Consider the following 23,133-nt stretch of genomic DNA (forward strand, 5'->3'; position numbering starts at 1 on the left):
CCCTATAGACCACCTTATCAGCCCTGGAAAGATAATTGTTCACCATGATGTGTGATATAATATTCCTGAAAAAAGTTCAAGGTCGAACAAACTTTGGTGTAATGTCAAAGAAAGAAATTTCAGAATTAAATAAAACGAGTGACAGATAATTCTCGTACAAGATCAATTGGAAAAGGTCTAATTGGGTGAAAGGTAATGATAATTAATGCAGAATTAGTGTTATTAAATTAAAATATATCCAACCACAAAATTAATGTTTCTCATAAATACAAATCTCCTCCTTATTTATGAGAAACATTAATCATATTCTTCCCTCCAGATGTTCAAGAGAGCTGTTCACACCATCTCAGATCATCCATCCATCCAAAACCATGATACTTTTTACTCCCCCCCCATCCAACCCCCTTGCTTCTGCATCCATCATGTCCACCACATGGGTCCTCCCCGAATCCATGATTTGTCCAAGTATCCCTGTATTTTCCCTCTCGGTCCTGCTGTTGGTGTTTCCCCCATCGGTGCTTCCATTAAAAAAAAATAAAGGAATTTAAAAAAACATTTTGCATTTTTCTGATCTGATGTTGATCTGGCCTTCAGAAAGTATTCACACTGCATGACTTTTTTACATTTTCTTGTGCTCCAACCTGAATTCAAAATGTATGAAATTGAGATTTTTGTCACTGATCAACAAAAAATACCCAACAATGTCAAAGTGGAAATTTGTTTTTAGAATTTTTTTTATAAATTAATTAAAAATGAATTGTCACGAGTCAATCAGTATCTAATCCCTATGCTCTGACACTCCAAATTGAGCTCAGATGCATCCAATTTCCACAGATCATCCTCGAGATGTCTCGACAACTTGGTTGAAGTCCACCTGTGGACGATTCAATTGAATGGACATGATTTAGAAAGAAACACACCTTTCTATATAAGACTCCACAGTTGCCAGTGCATGTCAGAGCAGAAACTCCACCATGTAGTCCAAGGAACTGTCTGTCGAACTCCGAGATAGAATTGTGAGGAGGTATAGATCAGTGAAAGGGTACAAAACACTTTCTGGAGTGTTGAAAGTTTCCAAGAGCACAGAGAGCTCCATCATTGGGAAATGGAAAGAATATGGAACTACCCAGAATCTTCCTCGAGCTGGCTGTCTGATCAAACTGAGCAACTGGGCAAGAAGGACCTTGGTCAGGGAGGTGACCAAGAACTCAATGATCACTCTGACAGAACTACAAAGTTCCTTGGCTGAGACGGGAGAACCTGCTGGAAGGACAACAGTCTCTGCAGCACTTCACAAATTCACTTCATGGGAGAGTGGCCAGGCAGAAGCCACTCCTGAGAGAAAGGTACGTGACAGCATGCTGGAGTTTGCAAAAAGGCACGTGAAAGACTCAGAGAGCATGAGGCAAAAAATTGTGTTTTAATGAGATTAAGATTGAACTCTTTGGCCTGAATGCAAAGCGCTACATCTGGCAGAAACTGAGCACAGGTCATCACCCATCCAACACCATCCCGACCATGAAGCATGAAACAGAACAAGAACCTGAAAGTCCTTGAGTGGCCCAGCCAAAGCTCTGACTTGAATCCCACTGAGAATCTGTGGAAAGACTTGAGGATTGCTGTTCACCGATGTTCCCAATCCAACTTGACAGAGCTTGAGCAAATCTGCAAGGAAGAATGGGTGAAAATCCCCAAATCCAGACGTGCAAAGCTGATACAGACATCCACAAGAGGACTCGAAGCTGTAATCACTGCCAAAGGCGCTTCCACAAAGTATTGACTGAGGGGGTTGAATACTTATTGATGCAAGACATTTCAACTTTTCATTTTTAATTAATTTGTTAAAAAAAAAAAAAAAAAACAATGTTCAAGGACCCATTGACTGCCTGACTGCCTGACTGATGGAAAGAAGGACGGACTGACTGAAAGGCATCATTATGGCTTTAACAGCTAATCTCGACTTCATCGTAGACAAGCTCAAAATAACAGGATTGTCGAGCGTGATTACCAGCACTTGTACAGCAGCAATGGTTGTACCCAGACTTCATTTGGATCAACGAAAATCCATAAAAATGACATTCCATTTTGGCTCATAGTGTTGTCTATCAGTGGTCCGTCATATACATTGTCCAAAGTTGTTTCAAACATCCTCAAGTGCCTCGTTGGGGAAAACTGAACAAGTACGATGCAACAGCTGGAGATTTGCGGAACGAATAAGACGCACGGCAATCCAACTATATGAATCCACGGTGTCCATCAACGTCATCTCATCGTTTACCAACTTGCCCATAACCCTGGCGATTGATGTGGCCAGACAACTCGGCTAATAGATGATTGTTGGAAACGGACCGCTGGCACGTCCAATGCCAAAGACGTGTGTGACCTCCTGAGTGCATGTCCTCCGTTAACTTGTTATCCCTTTCTCTATAGGTTCAAGGAACCCTTACACCTGTTGTAGGGTTTGTTTCTGAAATTAGTGCCCCCATTTTTAATGGTACCACAGAGTTTATTAGACCCCGAGGAATAGTAAACCACAATAATTTAGAAAAATATTTATTTATTTATTTGTTTTTCTTCCTGCACTCCCAAAAAACAATCCCAATTTCCGAACTGTATCAATGTCCGAGCTGTATCTCACAGCCGGCTGGGAATTTCAGAATGAAATTTTGGATCAATAATGGGAATAGACAGTATGCAGGGTTGACATAATTTTTTTTTGACCCTGACTTACTTTTAAGGTCATCATCCAATTATAGACAACATTTTTCACAGTCACTCGACTAAGGTTTGTCCGATCGGAACAAAATTGCCCTTCCCAGATAGCCTAGAGTAAGGCACATTTGTGCATAATGTACATCATACCCCTCCAAGTTAAACATCAAGGTCAAATGGCAGTTTGAAAAAAAAAAGACTTTTTTGTCGTTACTCAATTTTGTCAGTGCAGATTCTCAGACCGCTTGGCCTTCCAAGGTGCTCGTGCATCCAAATAGTGGACCTACACTGAAGTTGTGCACCTAACATTTGATGAGTGTCCTCGACCATTATTTTTTCGGATTGGGATGTAATTAACAAAAAACACCTTTTTGATCATCACTTGAATACTGTTCCTCCGATTTACATGATTTGAGTTTTGTGGATAGATTGTTGATGGGGGACACATTTTCTGAATTTATACTCTATCCCCAAATGTCGATGGTGAAGATCACATGGCAGTCCAAACAAAATGTGGCCTCATTGGATCGTGGGCCAAGGGTAAGTCACGGGCGATCGCCAAGGGTAAACCAGGGGGAGGCTTACCCTTGGCGATGGCTTTGTGATTGCGGATACATAGTTTTGTCTTTGACGACCAAAAGCAGTATTAAAGTCATGGACCATTTCGCTTGCACCTCTGCGAATGCGATATAGGCAAATCCCTGCACTCTCTGCAAGAAGATCTACATCGGTGAAACCGGGCGAAGGCTGGGTGATTGCTTTCATGAACACTGGCTTGAATATATGAAGCAACCGCAGACCTCTCCAACTCTGTTTTAGAGATTTCATTCTTGCAGAACATTCATTCATTCATTCATTTTTTTTCTATTTCTCTGTTATTTTCCTCGATTTCATCACCACGGACAGTTGTAAACACAAAGAGCAAAGCCCTCTTAATCCACAACGATCGCTATGTTGGCTCCCTACGGGATCAATGAATGCTTTTCATTCACTTAGACCTCCCATCTCTTACAACTTTTCAATCCTTTCCCTCATTCTGTTTTTCTACTTTCAATTTGCTTTATTTTGTTTCATCGATGCTACTTTTCCTCTCTTTTCTCTTCTCAGTCTCCTTCAGTTTTCCTCTCCTCTCTCTCTCTTGCCTTCCTTTTCCTCCTTTTCACTTCTTTTTCCCCCTTTTCTCACCCTCCTTTATATCAGTCTTTTATTTGGATTATTCATATTTATGTTTATTTTTACTTACTATTCTATAACTATATTATTATTTGCAAAACTTTATAAAGTTGCTTAAGTTTATATGTAAAATCGTCACTTCTTGTATTTTCACCTATTAATTTGCTTTATATCAGTGGCAGTTACCTTGTCTTTGTACACCTGAACCCTGACCCTCCTTGTTAAAATCAGTCATTCTTACCCACACATGCTCCCTGACCCCTGCTTACACAAACACACACAGACACACACCACCTGACTCGCTGCCACCCTATATCAACTTTCACTCCTCTACTTTACTCCGACGAGGGGTCAACACCTGAATCGGCAGGTTCTCCTTGCTGCCCCCAGTGGTTAGCAGACTTCAATCAACGTTCTATTGATTACACGTGTAAATTGTTTGAAATCAGAGCTCGATTCTACATTTGGATTACAGTCTTCAACTAGAGGGGGAGCACTCGGTAGAGTGCAAAACCTCCGCCGCCAATACTGCTGGGTCACTTAAGTGAACCTGATATCCTATTCATTCAATTTGACGTCAACAGCGCTCACAGAGTTATAGTTTGCAACTTTCCCTTTTACTTTTAACTTTTACATACTCAATTCATTCGTCATAACTAGATTCCTTGAGACAGAAATTGATTTTACGTGGGTATATCCACCTGAAGTTCCAAAATCAGCCGCAATTATAATTTTGGCATGTGTTTTGTTGGAAATCACTTAAAACATGTAGAAATGCAAAAAAAAAAAAAAAAAACATGGAAATTTTGTTTAAAAAAAAGTTGCATAAAATTTTTTTTTCTCTAACAATTTTTTTTTGGGGGGGGGGGGTTGGAAATCACTTAAAACATGTAGAAATGCAAAAAAACAAAACAAATACTTTTTCAAAATGGCCACCACAGCGGCCATATAATATTGGATTTTGGACCAAGTCCAAAATCTACTGGCATCATCCTTGGACCATACCTAATCCCCTCACCAAGTTTCGTCGAAATCCGTCGAGGAGTTTTTTCCGTAATACTGTTCACAAACAAACAAACAAACAAACAAACAAACAAACAGAAAGGGGTGAAAACAGTAACCTCCGATCTTCGATGGCGGAGGTTAACAAACATGATTTGCTTTGCATGTGTCTCAGAACAAACCCGTGAATTTGTTCAAACATCAGAAAGTATATCAATATCACTTTGAGATCAAAATCTTATCTCTGCCATTAAAACCTTCCTCCCGTACGAGTCTGTGTGATGTGCCATGATATGCTGGATCGAATCCACACGAGTCATTATCAATACATGCTTCAACAAATACATCTGTTAGATGAACATTACGTTTAAGATAGAGATAATGATATTGACCAATTTGTTTTTCAAACTGAATGTTTCCTTGGACTCTTGAGTTTGGTGATATTGCTCTTATTACCTCCACCACCTGAAGTGCATGGAGGTTACGTTTTCACCCGTATTTGTTTGTCTGTCTTTGAGCAGGATATCTCAAGAAGTTATGGATGGATTCGGACGAAACTTGGTGGACAGGTTGGATGTGACGAGGATGAATTAATTTGATTTTGGTGAAAATTTGGATCCGGATCCAGATACTGGAATTATAAAAATGATTCTTCATCAACCATTGAGAGACGAGGCCAAAAAAACGATATATTGCATTCTATTTCAAAATGTTGTGGACGGATTATGACAAAATTTGGTGGATGAGTTGCTCAGTTGACAAGAACAAGCCGATTAGATTTTGTTTCAGGTCCGGATGCAGATCTGACCTATCAGTTGGATAGAAAAACGTACACTGTTCAGCCTGGCAGAGGTATGTGCTAGTTCCCCTATATATTATATTACTCATCTTGACATGAACCACTTTGTTCTGCTGAGAAAATCATTAAGACGGAAGCAATAATGTCCAGCACATAATAATGTTCGTGTGAACTTGTGAAAACCCACGTGACTTGCAATAATCAGGTTTTAGCTCTCAATTCAAAACGAATTCCCTGAATTGTTCCAAAGAGCCATCAAAATACTTCTTCACTTTGCCTCATCGAATCTGTTTGAAATGGGTTTTTCTTTGCTTACTTGCATCGAAACAATTATAAATACCACTTCAATGTCAAGATAGATTTGTGATTGAAAGTCTTCAAAATTCAACGAAGATTCCACAAGTTATGCACAAAGTCTTCGGCTCACCCTTCACTCCATTGAACGAAAGCTCGGTTATTTATTGTTCTCATATTCAAATGTGTATTCAGTTGAGTTGTCAGACTGCACAATTTATGTTTCTTTCTGTCATCAGCAATTTGTGATGTCATCCGGAAGAAAAAGAAATCATCTTGTTCGATGCAAAAAATGCCGTTTCTTAAAAAGTGGAAGAGGAATGTGTGTACGGAATTCATCTCGAGAGAAAATAGATGAAAAAAAGTTTGGGAATCTGCTCTTGATTCAATGAAATAAATCTTATTTCCAAAAAAACCCCCAAAAAAACACAATTTCCACCAAATTTAAAAATTGCGTCTAGTTTTTCAAAGTAAATTTATCTCAGTGACTCAATATCCACAGCGATTGTAACATAATCTTCAAATAGAGTTGACTGTGCCTTGACAAGATAGTGTCATGAGATGGAGCTGTGACGCATCTCAAAATGTTCCTCAATAACGATCTCACGGCGATCCAATCACAAGAATGACTCAGTGAAAAGAACTCCAACAATTAAGATCTCAAATTTTACACCTGCACAGTGATCAGCTTTTTGTTAACCTGCATGGATGTGTATATAGATAAAGGAGTAATCCAGCTGTGGTCGCTCCAACTAAAGTGTGCTCTCAGACAAAGGTGAGGCCATTCACAATACGTGTGAGCAGCTTCACATTACTTGAAGCCTTTGGACTACTGGTTCTGGGGAGCTGCTCAGGGCTCTGTCTACACCAACACCCCTGCCATACTGGATGACCTGAAGCAAGAGGTGTCAGACTCCCACCAGGCAGTGCCACATGAGACCAACAGGAAAGTTGTACAGAACTTTGCAGTCAGGATCAATGCCTGTCTGAACCGCCTAACCTCGAGGCTTGAGGCCTACCCTCGAGGCTTGAGGCCTACCAGTTCCCCTCGGTGTACGATCGTGTTTTGTTTTTTCTCCCCATTACCTTCAATTTATATCTTCCCCACATTCCTAACGTCCCCAATCCCTCCCTCCCAATTAATCACTCTATTTCTTATATTAAATAATAATTTAAAAAAACCCCCAGCTTTCTCCTTCCTCACTCACGTCTCTCGATTCTTCTTCTTCTCATCTCCTTCTTCTTCCTATTCCTCCTCCTCTTCTTCTTCTTCTTCTTCTTCGATTTTTTCTACAACACTTCCATGACCTATTCTGTTGAAAACTCTCTCAAACATTAATAATAATAATAATAATAATAATAATAATAATAATAATAAAAACGATCTCTTATAATGCTTCATCTTCCTCTTTCACACGTGCGGTACTCTTTACTGTATCATAATGCACTACTCTTCTACTATTTACACAGACTTCTCTCAATTCGACCTTTCCTTCATACCTTGCCGAAAAATCCAACTGTGACAGCGTTTCTTCTCTCCATTCTCTGGATTCGCCTTTATTACATCCATCAAGAATTGTATTAAATCGCACCTCTCTCCTAAAACTAAAAAAAACCCACAGTTTGCTATGAATGTTCACTTTCCATCAACCATTCTTTTTTTCCAACTTCAGTGCCAACTCACTCCTCTCACCCCTCACTCTCAAAGCAACCATCACACTCTTCTCCCTCCAAGCCTCCCTCTCACCTCTCTCAAAAACTCCCCCCTCTCCCCCAGCACCACAGAGCCTTTTCTCCTCCTCGTCCGGCCCCCTCCACAACCTATTATGCAATCCCCCACACTCTTTCAACAACCCTCCTTATCTACCCCCCTCGTCCCTTGTTCTACCCCTCCACCTCCCCCCCCCACCGCCTGCACCCAAAGCCTCCTCCCCTCCCTCTTCATTAAAAGTATGGACCTCAAATATCCGGGGCCTTCGCTCAAACCTTTCAGATCTTTCCATACAGGTTGCCACTGACAAACCAGACATAATCTGCCGAACAGAAACTTTCCTCCCGCAAGACATGTCTGATTCCCAAGTTTCTCTCCCTGGTTACTCCCTCATCCGGTTTGACAGACCTGAGCCTCGTCCTGGTGGAGGAGTTGCTCTCTTCATCAAAGACTCTATTCTTCACTCTCCATGCACTGCTCTCACTCCCCCACAGGCCACACCCCCAGTAATACCTCTGGCTACGGCTTCCCCCCCCACTCCCACCTCATGTTTGTATATGTGTACTGTACCGTCCACCAAACAGTGATGACTCCATCGACAACTCACTATCCGAAAACATGGACCATCTTCTATCTTCTCATCCAAACTCTCTCTTCCTCATATGTGGCGACTTCAATTGTTATCACGCCAGTTGGCTAGGTGTGGGTACCTCTCTCACCTGCCATGGCACCTCAGCAAAAGCTTTCTATTACTCATTAGGACTGACTCAATCGGTCAACTTCCCGACCCAGATGTCAACCAATGGTACTCCATCTCTTCTGGATCTGATTTTGACAAATTTCCCTGAAAATATCTGCTGCTCTTCCTCCACTCCAATCGGTTCTACTCTCCACGTGCTTTTCAAAGTGGACATCTCACTGGCTGTTATCGGAGAACCACCTCACCGCCGTCGAGTCTGGCATTCCACTCAAGCTGACTGGCAGGGTCTCCAAGCAGCCATCAAACTTATAGACTGGTCTCCTATCACTACTTTCTCAAACATCAACTCATCTTGGGAATTCTTTCAAAGACACTTGTTCTCCCTCATGCACAGATTTATCCCCTCTCATCTTCAGTTGTCCTACCCTTCCTCCCGTCCTTGGTTCACTGAAGCTTGTGGCGAGGCAGTTGTCCTGAAACGACTTGCCTTTGCCTCATGGAAAGCAAACCCAACTGAGGGCAATCTCAGTTCCTTCCATAAATCTCAGAACAAGTGTGTATCTACCCTCAGGAGAGCCAGAAAACAACATCTTTCTCATCTCAAGTCTGAACTCTCAACCTCTCTCCCTCCTCAAAATCCTGGTGGTGTCTAATCAAATCTGTTTCTGGTGTATGTTCCCCCTCCATCCCTTCCCGTACCTCAAATGGCCGCACTGCTGATACCACACGTGAAAAAGCTGTATGACTAAACTCGGTGTCTGCAGCTAAATCTTGTGTCCAAAACCCATCACTTTCTCTACCCACCTTACCCACACCCAACTGTCCCTGGACTCTGTGTCCTTTTCTCCTGACAAGGTGGACAGCTTGCTATCAAACCTCGACTCAGATTCTGCAACCGGTCCTGACGGCATCAGCCCACGTGTCCTCAAAACCTACTCTTCTGCTCTTGCTCACCCTCTCTCTGTTCTCTTCGCCCTCTCATTTGCTCAAGGTCATCTGCCATCTGCTAGGAAATCAGCAAACATCACTGCCCTGCACAAAAAAGGTGCAAAAACAGATCCCTGTAACTACAGACCAATCAGCCTTCTACCAATCACCACCAAGGTTATGGAATCCATCATCGCTTCAGACATTAAATCCTTCCTCTTCTCCAATGGCTTGATTTCTGATCATCAATTTGGTTTCAGACCAGGTCACTCTACCCTGGATATGCTGCTTCTGCTCTCCCATCAATGGATGGAGGTCTTCAATGCCAGACAGGAAATCCAATCCGTATCCCTAGACATATCATGTGCTTTTGACACGGTCTGGCACCCTGCCCTGCTCACTAAACTCTCTTCCTATGGTATCCAAGGCAATCTCCACTCATGGCTTGCAGACTTCCTCTCCTGTCGCAGTCAACGAGTGGCTCTAAATGGAGTTCTTTCATCCCCTCTTCCTGTCCAGGCTGGAGTTCCTCAAGGTAGCGTTCTGGGCCCTGTTCTTTTTCTGGTTTTCATCAATGATCTCTCCGACTCTCTGGAAAATCCTCTTTATCTCTTTGCTGATGACTCCACCCTCTGCGATACCATCGGTCATCCCTCAGACTTGCAAGCAGCAGCTTCTTCACTCACTGCAGATCTGGATAAGATCACAAACTGGTCCAACACGTGGAACATGTCTTTCAAGCCAGACAAATCTCACACTCTCACTATGTCTCTTCGAAAGGACCGTTTAGAAACCTCCCCCATCCACTTTCTCAACAATCCTCTGGAAGAAGTCCTTTATTTCAAGCTTCTCAGTGTCTTACTATCTGCCATGACCTTTCCTGGGAAAGCCACATTTCAAACCTCTCCTCCAAAACCAACCCAGTCGCCAACTGGGAATCCTCCGTCTTGCAAAGTCCTTCCTCGGCCCACCTGATCTCCTGACCACTTACAAAGCTTTTGTTCGCAACCTGATGGAGTACTGCTCTTCCCTCTGGGCTGGTGCTCCTGCCTCCCACCTTTCTTGGCTTCACGCTGTAGAAACCAAGGCATTTCAGATCATTGGCATCTCCCACAATGATGCCGAGTCTTTGGGCCTCTCACTCTCTCACCGCAGGCTGGTCAGTGGTCTTTCTGTCTTCTTCCATCTACTCTCCAGCCTCGCCCCCCCCCTGCTCTCTCTGCGATTTGTCCCCACCACATTTCCACAGGGCGCTCAAGGTCCGCCAACAACCCCCTCCTGGTAAAACTACCAAAATCATGAATCACTGCTCACCTTCACTCTTTCATTCCTCTTTTTCCCCACCTTTGGAATAAACTCCCTCACTCTATTCAATCCCTTTCTTCCCTCCAGGCCTTCAAAACAGCTGTTCACCACCACCTCTTATCACCCCCCATCCAAATCCTCGATCTTTTCTACCCCCGATAATCCACCCCAGCCCACCTCCTTCAGATTCCCTGCTTTCCTTCCTGAAAGTCCCTGTAATGTCCCTCTTCTATTCACCATGTTCCCCACCCCATCCCTCTCCCTTCCACAGATCTCCTAATGTCTCTGTTCCCCACTGTTTTGTCCTTCCCACTCCCTCCCCTCTTGTCTCATGCCCCCCTTGATGTGCGTTGTGTGTTAGCTCTCATACGAGCCTCAACAAGGTATACAAAATAAAATAAAAACAGACAGACAGAAAGGGGTGAAGACAGAACCTCCACCTTCGATGGTGGACGTAATTGAGCTGCGCGGTCCAGGACAGACAGTTTTCAGGCAGGTCCAATCAAGATGACCTTGGTTCCCTTGTTCATGAAGCCTGTAAATATGCTGTGTTGAGTGTGATCTCACTGTTGGCAAGGTTAATAAAGTGTTTGTTCAATCAACTTCCCTAAGCCACATTAAAAGCGACTTTATCTGCATTCCATCGTATTTCCACGAACATCACGAGCAAAAAAAGCCATGCAGATTTTTTTGTTGTTTTTGTATCCAAAGTCAATTCTTGTGGAAGAGATAAAACACCATCAGAGAGAGGGGGGTACAAGTGGACAAATACAAGATACCTTCAATAAGACAACAAATTAAATTTTTTAAAGCGAATTCCAAGGATACATCAGGGTGCACCTCATAAGAAGAATAAGAATAATAACAAGAACAAACTTCTTTCATGTCTTCACACACAATGACTGCAAAGGAAGTTTTTCCTTGACCGGGGGCACAATATTCTGGACATCACTCCGATACAGGATACTCAATCAACTCGTTCTTCCCAGGAAGCTGGTACTCATTTTGCCAACCTCACAAGGATAACAGGCTGAGTCAACCCACCTGGTGTTATTTTAATGGGTTTTGATAGGGGGCTCAAACTCAGTATCTCAAGCTCTTAAGCCAACACCAGGCTACTTTCACCCCTCCAGCTCATAGTAATAATTATTGTTTGCAGCATGCAGTTTATCACATCATTGTTTTGTCAAATTGCACCCGATGAGTGGAAAATATCACACGATACAAATTCCGACGTCGCAAGGTCCTCAGTATTTAAACCACAGCCATTGCACCATGTTCTCAAATGAGGTTGTAATTGCTCCCTTCTTGCTTCCTCTGTATTTTCAAATGGTCTTTCCAAGTTCCATTCTTGATGTGTAAAGGATGAATTTAGCATCATCCAATGTTATGTTTTTCAAAAGGCAATTTCTCAAGGATTGAGAGTGCTGGGGAATGAGTACCGCACAGAACCTCGACAAGACCAATGGGTCTCAAGAAAGCAGCAAGTTGCAGTGAAGGCTTCTATAAGCTTTCTGGTAAGGCAGAAAAATCAATCACCTTGCTCCAAGGAATGCGCCTTCCTTTGAGCGGCACGGCTGAAGGCCAGCAAGTTAACAACACGTCGGTAAGTCACCCGTTATGAAAAGAAAACCCTTCCTTAACACAGCTCCATTTTCTGAATGTTCAACATGAAACAAATAAATAAATAAAGGAAAGGAAGTGTTCATGTGGCAGCTGATTGTTGGCATTGCAACTGTCAAAGTTGAATAAGATTTTTCAATGGGCAAGATGACAATATGACTGACCTTGCCTCCCAAGGAGTACCAATTCAGGCGGCTCCATAGTGCAGGTGGAATGGGTCAGAGATTCGTGAGGAATAAACAAGCTTTAAAACCACCGATTATGAATCGATATCCTCCTAAACCTGGGTTCATACTTCATCCACTCCATGGTATACTTGTGTATTCTGCACACGACTTCTACCCATGTTATTTACAATAGCAAGCCTGGTGTTGGCTTAGTGGTTAGGGTGGTGGCTTGGGATCCTAGGGTCCTGAGTTCAAGCCCCATTGGCTGCTGAATTTAAAAAAAAAATACATCAGGAGGTTGATTCAGCCTGTCATCCTTCCAAGGTTGGCAAAATGAGCACCAGTGTACTGGTAAGGACTGGTAAGGGGGACACTGCATCAGCGGCATAGCCGTGTCCTAACCAATGATGCAACCAGCAGCCACAGGCTGCACTCGATAGAGAGAGTTTTACAATAGCCCATACTTGTGTTTTTGCCCAAAAAGGCAGTGGAAAGATGGCTTTGCTGCAAAATTTTGATCCGAAATTGGTTCTGCTTAATTTGCACATTAAGAGTTCCGAATGCATTTTGTTGGTTCTCCATCAAAATGACAAGCGAACATCCTGCTGGGAGGTCACACTCAACCTCAGTGTATGGGGATTTAAGGTGACCTGCGGTTGCAGCCACATCATCGCTGTCTTGGCATCATTCACCATATCCTGGTGGAAGGAGAGGGACTGCGATGACTGGCGACGAGTAATTCTGCAGAGACCGAGGTGCCCAATCGTAGCATGAAATGGAGCCAAGCCACCACCGCATGGGTCATCGGGGCCTCCCATTTCATGATAGATCCACAAAAAGGAGCTGTGGGCCTCATCTGACCTAAAGTTCACCTTGGGGGAACATTTGGACGAGACGTCTAGAGGTTCTGATCGGTTTTTTGTGTTGCGAAGAAACTTCCATTGTTTGTTTTTTTTAACGTTTCAGTGTCTCGTAAGCTTTGCAATTTCTCTCCGAGACCTGTGGTAGTGGCTTGCGGAAACCGTTACGAAGAGGAATAGTTTTGCAACAATGCAAGCACATCAGTGCACTGCAATTAGTTGCTCTTTTCGGCCGATGCTGTGTGAGTTTGGCATCCGGCCGGCAATTGTCACGATTGACTGTTTGACTAATTCCAAGAGGAAGCGGGGGAAGATTGAAAAGGGGGGGGAATGCCAACATTCCCACAGGCACAAAATGGATTTCACACCAGATGCTGTCTTGCATATCTCTGGTTAATAGTGATGGTCTGATTAACACCGAGGTCTTGCATGCGTTTTATCCGCACTTCCACTGCCCTCTTGGGGGCTTTGTGCTCTGATGGGAAGTGCCCACATTTACCAGGCAGATGGCCAGACATTCGGATCGGGACGATCGACCGAGGAACACACCAGAATCGTGATGCTTGGCTCCGCACAGAGGGCTTATATATATATATATATATATATATATATATATATATATATATATATATATATATATATATATATATATATATATATATATATATATATATATATATATATATATATATATATATAACAATGGGCTGCGTCATTTCAGAGGTCTAGGTTTTCTCAACGGTTCTTATATGTTTTTTTTTGCATGCTGAATTTAGAAATGTATCTCATTTCGCTCAATCACTTAAAATCAGTTTGCAGGGGTCTTCCCCCCTCTCATGGTCTTCTCGCCCCGACCCCGGTTCCACAGCAACATACATACATATATATTTATTTATTTGCATATGTATATAGAAATATCTTGGATTTTCTTTGGTAGCTTTGGGTTTCTGTTTCCTCATATAAACTGTTGCGTTTGCCGGTTTCTTCTCTCAGTTGTTCTTTCTGCGTCATTCATCCTCTCCCATTTCCATGGTGGTACATCGTCTTTGTCTGTTTGGCCTGGTTAATTTTTTTCCTTCCTGTGATGTTTATCTGTCACTTTTTCTTGAACGAACAATGCTACTGCAAAGCTCACGGTGTTAATGACCTTTAATCCAGCTGACCTTGGTATGATTTTTCTGAGTACTGCATTTTTGTCCTTTTGTTATTTTCTATTTTGTAGAGTTGTGGTCTTTGCCTGAGTAGTATTGTTACAGTGCTGGGTATCAGCCGCGAGCACGACCGCTAGATGGAGCTGCAGAGTCGGCTTGACCGATCGCCCGGAATTCAGATCGTACCTTTTCGGAAAACTCCGGAAAAGTACAGGTCCCTTATTGGACCGAAGTTCGCCAATAGACAGACCACGTGGGGTAGGGTCGATTGCCAATTTCAATTTACCTAAATACCCACGTGGTCCAAACTACTGGGGAAATTCACCCTCGACGATGCTCGTACGGAATGAGCTGCTTAGCGTACTCGTTCCGTGTGCGATCTGAGCGGTTTGATCGCCAAGATCCGTCGGTGCCAAATATCCCATTACAATGGCAAAGACCTGGCTAATTTTCCAACACGCAGCATGCTAAGCCAATGAAGGAATAGACACGAACGAGCTGAAACATTTCACAAATGGGGATGTTTATTACAATGGGGTGATGAGGGAAGCACATAAGGGCAGAGTTAAACCGAATATTAATCAATGCACGTACATACAAGCAAAAAGCACTTATACAATTCACTACTTCGCTGACTGGCGCCACGAACACACATACGCACACACCCAAATAATCGGACCAAATGGTCTTTATTGATGCCTCACTCGGACCTGTCCACCTCATGCGGTCTTCAAGGACCAGGCCCTCGGGGCAGAACTGGACCCCCAGCAAGATTCGGATGATCCAGGCAAACAAAGTCGGCAGGGCGAAGGCCGGTGGGAGAAGACCCTCCGCGGCACCGACCACTCTGTGTGCAGACGCCCTTTTGAACTCAATCGCCCTGCGCGCAGATGTTCACACTTCCCCGCCAGCACCAGAACTAGAACCCATGTGCGCACTTCCTGCTAGGACCCGAACAACGACGAATTCGCAGACCGCGCCAGACCCAGAACAACCAAACGCACAGACCGCGCCTATAATGATACCCCCTCTTCAGAGGGGTGGGGGGGGGCGCCTCTTCACGACCCTCCCTCTCTCACTGGCTGGTTTTAGTGTGCAAAATCACTCTTCATCTCTCTCACTGGCCAAAACAGGCGGCAAACTCCTTGATTGGCCCAGGGGCGTGGTGACATCACGCGGAGCCCTTTCCTCCGGTCGCGGGATCTGATTGGCCGGGCGACGGTCACCCCACTCGTTGCACGCTGATTGGTCGAGGGCCGCCGCGTGGCTCCTCCTTGAACTTAGCCCACCATGATGTCGGCCAGAGCGAGGTAAAGGAAGTGAAGTGAAGGTGAGGGTGATGCGGTGTGGTCAGCGTTGATGTAGGTGGAAAAAAATAAAAGAAATACCTTAACTATCAAAATAACTCCACAGCGCAGGAACATTTAGTTACTCATTAGACCAGGGATGGGACCCTAACTGGCAACACGTACTTACCGACATAACTGATCAATAGGACCTGTATGTTGTGTGCTCATGGCTTCCAGATTCGCAACAATATCAATATCATCTCCTGTAAATTTGTCGCACTCCATGATATCATTATTACAGACCAGTTCATTGGGTGCACAAGTAAATGAGAGATTTCTACCAAAACCGATTCAACAATGAATGACGTGCTTCAGGTATCCATTAAAATATAAACAGGTCTAGGTGCGCATCAGCCGACAATGGAGGAGCATTCTATTTAGCCACTGATTCACACCATACAGACAGTCCAGCTCACTTCTGAATGCTACAGATCACATTGTGGGTGCTGTATTTCCACCAGGCATAAATTCAGTCTCTGATCATCCCACCTGTGGCCAACAGGTGTAGAAATTTAAACAAACATAACTTTGACAGGAGGTGACAGTGTGCCTGGACCATACTAAAACTCGAGGGTCCACACCAACCACGATTCACACATTGCTCCCAACTGCATAAAACTTTGCAAGACATTTCAACAACACACTTCCACAACATATTTCAAACAATTAATATTTAAGCTTCTGATGTGCATTAATATGCCTGGTGTTGGCTTAATGGTGAGGGTGGTGGGCTTGGGATCCTAGGATCCTGAGTTCAAATCCCCCTCAGCTATTGAATTAATACCAGGTGGGGTTGACTCTGCCTGTCATCCTTCTGAGGTCGGCAAAATGAGTACCAGCTTGCTGGTATCCTGTGTTGGAGTGGCGACCCATCCTGGATTGTGTCCAATAGCCAAGGAGACTGCTTAGGCAGCACCAAAGCTCTGCTCAGTGTCTGGTCCCAATGGATCGATGGATAATGATAACCCACTGTGCAATAGCTCGAAGATGAAGCTGATAATCACCATTTAATCTTTCCTGAAATTGATGTAAACACTTTTGTGTGCTCTCATTGAAAGCAGAGTTTGTATCATTGTCAAAGAGATCATCATATTAATGGGTATTTTTGAACATTAATTGGAGTTTTGTAGAGTGGGGAAGAAGCCTCTGTGACCTAACATCGGACTTCATCTATCTTGTATAATGTATTAGCAGGGGAACCAAACGTTGCTGGGCAACACCAGGTCCCTCCTCCCACCCCACCCTTTCCTCCTCCCACCCAACTCCTTCCTCCTCTCACCCCAGTCCCTTTGGAATCCCACCCGACCCCTTCCCTTCCTTTCCGTTCCCCACCCTCCGTTAGTTACCAAGTGCAGTTGCTTATGTTTAGATCAGATTGAAGTTTCTTGTAGAGTGCTCACCGAGTGGCTTAAGCACTCAAGCAAGCACTCCATTCAAAACTGTTGATAAGGAACGGCTGTCTTTCCTTATCAACAGTTCCTGTTGTGACAGCGGTTGATGAAAAAAAAATCATTTCAAGAAAAAAAAAAAGTCGTAAAACTACTCAATTTTCACATTCTACAAAAGGGAGGGATGTTGGAAAAATTTTTTTTTTAACTGAACGGGAATTGAGCAGTGAAACTGGAATGACAACATCAGATCCAAACTCAAAGGATGAGCTGGAGTACTCGACTCTACAACACATGTCACCAAACTTTCTTTCAAAACAAAAACAACAACTTTCTTATCAATTCACGATGCTGCGAGTACATTCTCAGCCCGGACAGTTTCACCAACAGAAATAGTAATCACCTTGACCATCAGGCTGAGTGGAGCGACACAAAAGTGAGGTCATGCATGCTCACGGCACATTGCCTTACGTAGCACCACAAGAAAGAACGCTCGCCATGCAGGTAATGATTTTCAAAAAAGCAACCAGAGATCAAAGAACGTCACCCAAAACAAAGGAATGGAGCAAACATGCAGAAAAAAAATTGGGGGAACAAAGCAAAAAATAATCACCACCAAACATTCCACTACATGTGCTCCATCTTTCTCTCAACGAAAGGAGTAAAAATAAAGGGAGAGGGGGAGGGTACGAGACAAGAGGGATAAGTGTATGGTTGGGAGAGAGGACAGGAAGAGAGGATTGATGATCGGATTGATGAGAACAGCTCGGGATCAAAAACAGATGGAGGACAGAAACCGACTCGCCATACAAACACAAATTGATACAAGTGCAACAGCAGGAGAGAGAGAGAGAGAGAGAGAGAGAGAGAGAGAGAGAGAGAGAGAGAGAGAGAGAGAGAGAGAGAGAGAGAGAGAGAGAGAGAGAGAGAGAGAGAGAGAGAGAGAGAGAGAGAGAGAGAGAGAGAGAGAGAGAGAGAGAGAGAGAGAGAGAGAGAGAGAGAGAGAGAGAGAGAGAGAGAGAGAGAGAGAGAGAGAGAGAGAGAGAGAGAGAGAGAGAGAGAGAGAGAGAGAGAGAGAGAGAGAGAGAGAGAGAGGATGGGGGAGTTGAAGATCAGAGGAGGAGGGGAGGAAGAGTTGTCGAGGGCAAAAGGGGAGAGAGGGTGGTGAGAGAAAGAGAGAGAGAGAGAGAGTTTAGAGAGAAAGATAAGCATCTACAAAGTTAGCAGCAACCCACAGGGGAAGTGTTCAAGTGAGCATTTTAAAGGTTCAGTCTTGAAAATGAGCAACAAAGAAAGAAGCTCCAATTTCACAGTCTCATCTCTGCTTGAGCCCGTAGCACGAAACAATAGTGACTCCAGAGAGAACGTTTCAGTCAAGCAATACTTGCAGCCATGCTCCTGGAGGTGGAGGTCACAAAAGGTTGAAGGCCATACCTGAGTGAACTTGAGTTCACAGTGGCAAAGGGATCTCCACACAGTGCTCATTCTGCTCAGTCAGTCACTTACTGTCTGAGTGGCTGGTCTGTGCAATAGTCGAAGGACAGGTACAGAATCATCCAGGCCAATGGCATGGCCAAAAACTAGGCCACGAAGTGACCATGAAGCCAACAAATAAGCAACCACCATCCATGGTGTTGCACAGACAACCATCGAACAACCAACTGCAGCGTCATGCAGCCAACCAACAACTCGGCCAACAAATCCTCTCCTTTTTATCCCCAAAACGTGCGATGCTCACCGGGCATCAGTGCGTCTTCCGATGATCTCACTGTCAGGCATTACACATGAACCGAAAATATTCTCCTGGGTCAATGTGTTTTAATGAGTTGTCAATCGAGAGAGCCAAAATCGTCTCGCAATAAATTTTTTGCAAGGTGCAGGCCGAAGATTTGATAAACCGGTTTAAATCATTTACCGTTCAATCGTACACCTTACCGTCCCTCTCCTGGTTTACAGAGACAGAAGACTGGAGGAAGACAAAAACACTTGGGTGAGCAAAGACAAGATTTATACCAGAAGGTGACCCCAAAAAATCTGTTTGAAAGTCAATTAGGATTCCTAAAATCAAGTTCAAGGCCAACAACATGATGTACACACACTCTTATAATGATGCGGCACCCGCAGCTCATAACATTGTGTGACCATAGAACACAATGAGCACGCTGTAGCTGACCTGTGAGTGTTGAGTACCACTTCTGATCTCCATTGTCAAAGGATGTGCAAAGCTTCCATTGATAAAAAAAAACAACCTGAGGAATGATAGAATGTGATGTCTGATAACCTCAAGCCACTCAGATGCATGCCAAACGTTTTTTTTTTTCTTCTTTTATTTACAGTTATCTAAGAATAATAAAGGGGATTGTACACAAATCACGTTCAGGACAAAGACATTAGGAGATATCAGTACGTTTTAAAGTGAATCGGTACACCTGCTGCCGATAGGAGCGGCAGGAAGGGTCATGTTATTATCCCCTTCGGGGTATCTCGATTACGGTGGATCTCGGCTCGGGTCCGTTGGTCTGGGGGTGGAGGGGAGGATGGACGTGATAAGCATATAATGTCTCAAGACCGTCGGGTGTCCTCCCTTTTAGTTTCATGTTAAACAGCAGTGGAGACTGTTTAAAAATGTAACCATACGTGTTTGTGGTTTATAATATTTTTTTTTACTTACGGTTGGAGTTCCCCCACGAAACGCCACGATAAGCTATTTATACACGTTAACAGGGCATTTGTCCAAGGAGGGAAAAAAAAAACCCCTTGGGGAGGGGCGATATTATTAGCCCGTCCTCCTCGCAGCGAAAGATGGAGTTTTGCAATCACTTCTGTCTGTCTGTCCGGGCCATATCTCTTTTTTTTTTTACCGTTTGAGTTTTTTGTCATCAAATTTTCAACAAAGCTGCATCATGAGAACATGGAGAAGTCAAATTAATAATTTTGTCAATATAATTTACATTAATTATTTTTATTGGAGGACCAAGCATACACATGCTTGGTCTCCAAGAGTTATCGGTTTTGTGTTCTTTCTGCCAAATTATGAAGAAGCTGTCGCGTCAGCACCCTACTCCGATTAAGTTGAAGCTTCGCAGGAATGTTGGGGCTAATGGGAACTATAATAATGCATGTTGCTTCCGAGTTTTAACATTGCAATCACCATGGCAACTGGCTCTGAACATATGATGGAGTACCCCTGGGGAAAATATATATATATATATATATATATATATATATATATATATATATATATATATATATATATATATATATATTGTTACGTCTGAGGGGGGGGGTATGCATTAAAAGGGTAATTAGGATGTTTAATTAGGTATGCCATGCTGTTCGAGTTTACCAGGATCTCGATGTAATAAGTAGCAACTCAGTGTTGATAAGTTGTCTTGTAAATGTCCATTTCTTTCAGGGGGAAATGATAATTGTCACGTAATTAGATAGGGAGATGGGTTAGGGTAAGTGTGTCTGTGTAAACCCCTTTTAGTATTCCCTGGAGGCTTGCCGTGACGTAACAGGACAGTGCTGCGGATGGCTCCGCCCCGTAATCACGATTGGCGGAAGGCGATGGCAGAGGGCCAATAAAACGGCTCTATTGGAAGTGACGAGGACTCGAGGATAAAAAGGTTTTGTTCGGGGAAAAGGGGTGGAAGAAGAAGATTGATAAAGAAAAACCGTTTTGGTGGAGGCTGTTGGGCTCGGAGCGTGCTCGATTGTTGCACTGGTTCGTTCATGGATTCGTCGTGTCTCGTGGCCTTGCTGTGCCTTGTGCCTCACCTCGGTTGGCTCTGGGGTTCTGCTGGCTCGGAGTACGGGGTCGAACGGCGGGCGGACCTGCCTCCCTCTCCTGCTCGCAACTTGGCGCCAGAACTGGCTCCCTGGCGGCTGTGAGCGGACTTGGGCCGACACCAGGAGGTCGACAGCACCACGGTGTCTCCTGCCCCTGACGAGTGCAACGCCAGCTCGTCCGACGCCAATCCAGGGACTGTTGCGTCTACACCACGGGCCAGTCTGACCACCAGGACCAGCTACGTTGTGTGGGTGTGTGTGTGTGTGTGTGTGTGTGTGTGTGTGTGTGTGTGTGTGTGTGTGTGTGTGTATGTGTGTGTGTACCTGGCGCCTTAGAGGGTTTGAGATTTGTATATCCATTGGAATTGTTTGTGTTTTCCCCACACCCGAACCCACACCACCATCCCGTTGAATCGCCCCGGATCCCTCCTCTTGCCGAATCTTATTATTATTTCTGTTAGAGAAATAAACATTATTAACTCAGTGAAAAGTGACTCGTGCCACCTTCCTCGTCCCGTTTGCGGTAGAGCGATTAAAACCGCCATCTTTGGGTTATAAGAAAATAAACCGCCTCCATCGTTTCGGCTCATTCGACGTTGGCGGGACTGTTCAAGTCCCGTGGACGTCACAATATATATATATATATATATATATATATATATATATATATATATATTGTGACGTTGGCGGGACTGTTCAAGTCCCGTGGACGTCACAATATATATATATATATATATATATATATATATATATATATATATATATATATATATATATATATATATTGTGACGTTGGCGGGACTGTTCAAGTCCCGTGGACGTCACAATATATATATATATATATATATATATATATATATATATATTGTTGCGGATTTCGCGCCCGCCGGCGTGCCGACGGCCACGTAACTCGAATCGCGGCACGTCGCCCACCGGACGGACAATCCAGTCGTGACCCTCTCGGACTAACGCCGGGAACCAGTCACGGGTGGACCTTTCGGTCTCACCGCGATCGAGCCAATCAGCCCCCGCGTGGGATAGGGTTGCTCGCCAAATTCGACCTACCTAAGTACCCACGCGGAGGGTAGACCGGGCGATCGCACCTCGCCGCAGGTCGACTTCGGACACGGGCCACTTAAGCGACCCGTTCCGTACTATGAGAATAACCGAGCGGTGTTATCGTCGACCTCGACGGTTCGATTAATTATCGGGCGTATTCAGCCCACTACCAACCCTTTACGTGAAGCAAGATGAGGGTTCAATGGGGGAAAAGACGAAGCGAAGCGGGAGAACAGTTCAACAATAAAGCACATTTATTCGCGGCACACGGGAAGCACACAAATACAATTCCACCAAAAGCACACAAAAAAAGAAAACACAATTCCATTTACACAAAAAGCAAATATAAAAGTGAAAACACAGTGCAGAGCTAATACCGACTACCGAGCACACGGCAACACTTATACAATTCTACTTCACAGACGGCGCCGACAACACATACCCAAAACCAAGGAAAAGAAATACCCTCAAGAATGAGGCGGGCCTGAGGCCGAGACCGGGTCGCGCCTACCCGTCTGGTGATGAGACGCGGAGCGGCGATGGCGCCTCTCTCCGCGGGCCTCGCGGACAGTGTCAGGCAGGGGGTGGGAAAAGGGGCCCCCTTGGTCGCACTATCTCAGCGCGGGGGGAAACAGGAGGGGGTTGCTGATGTTCGGGGTATAGAGGATCTTTATTATCCCTGGTGTGCGTCTCCACCTCGGCCAGGTCGCGCTGCCGGCCTCCCTCGGGCGTGCAGCTCCCGGCACCGATGCGAGCACCCCCTCGTCTGCCTTCGCCGCTGCCGCCTCTCCGCCTCTGGACTCTCCACCCTGGACTCTTCTTTGGGCTCCCCTCGTTCGACTCTCTTCAGCTTCTCCAGCTACTGCAGGCTTCGGGCTCCAGACTTCCACACTCTTCTCTCTCTCTCTCTCTCTCTCTCTCTCTCTCTCTCTCTCTCTCTCTCTCTCTCTCTCTCTCTCTCTCTCTCTCTCTCGCTCTCTCTCCTGACTCTCGAACACCCTCCTTTTATCCCCCGTAGCTTCGCCTTTGACACCCCCCTTTGACCTTTCACCTCGCTCCCCATTGGCCCGAGAAAAAGTGGGCGTGAAGGCTTTTTGATCCACAAATTTGCATATATCGAT

The sequence above is a fragment of the Eptatretus burgeri genome, chromosome 12, assembly GCF_056783735.1.
Source record: "Eptatretus burgeri isolate ZD-2024b chromosome 12, Ebu_testis_v1, whole genome shotgun sequence".
Taxonomy (NCBI): domain Eukaryota; kingdom Metazoa; phylum Chordata; class Myxini; order Myxiniformes; family Myxinidae; genus Eptatretus; species Eptatretus burgeri.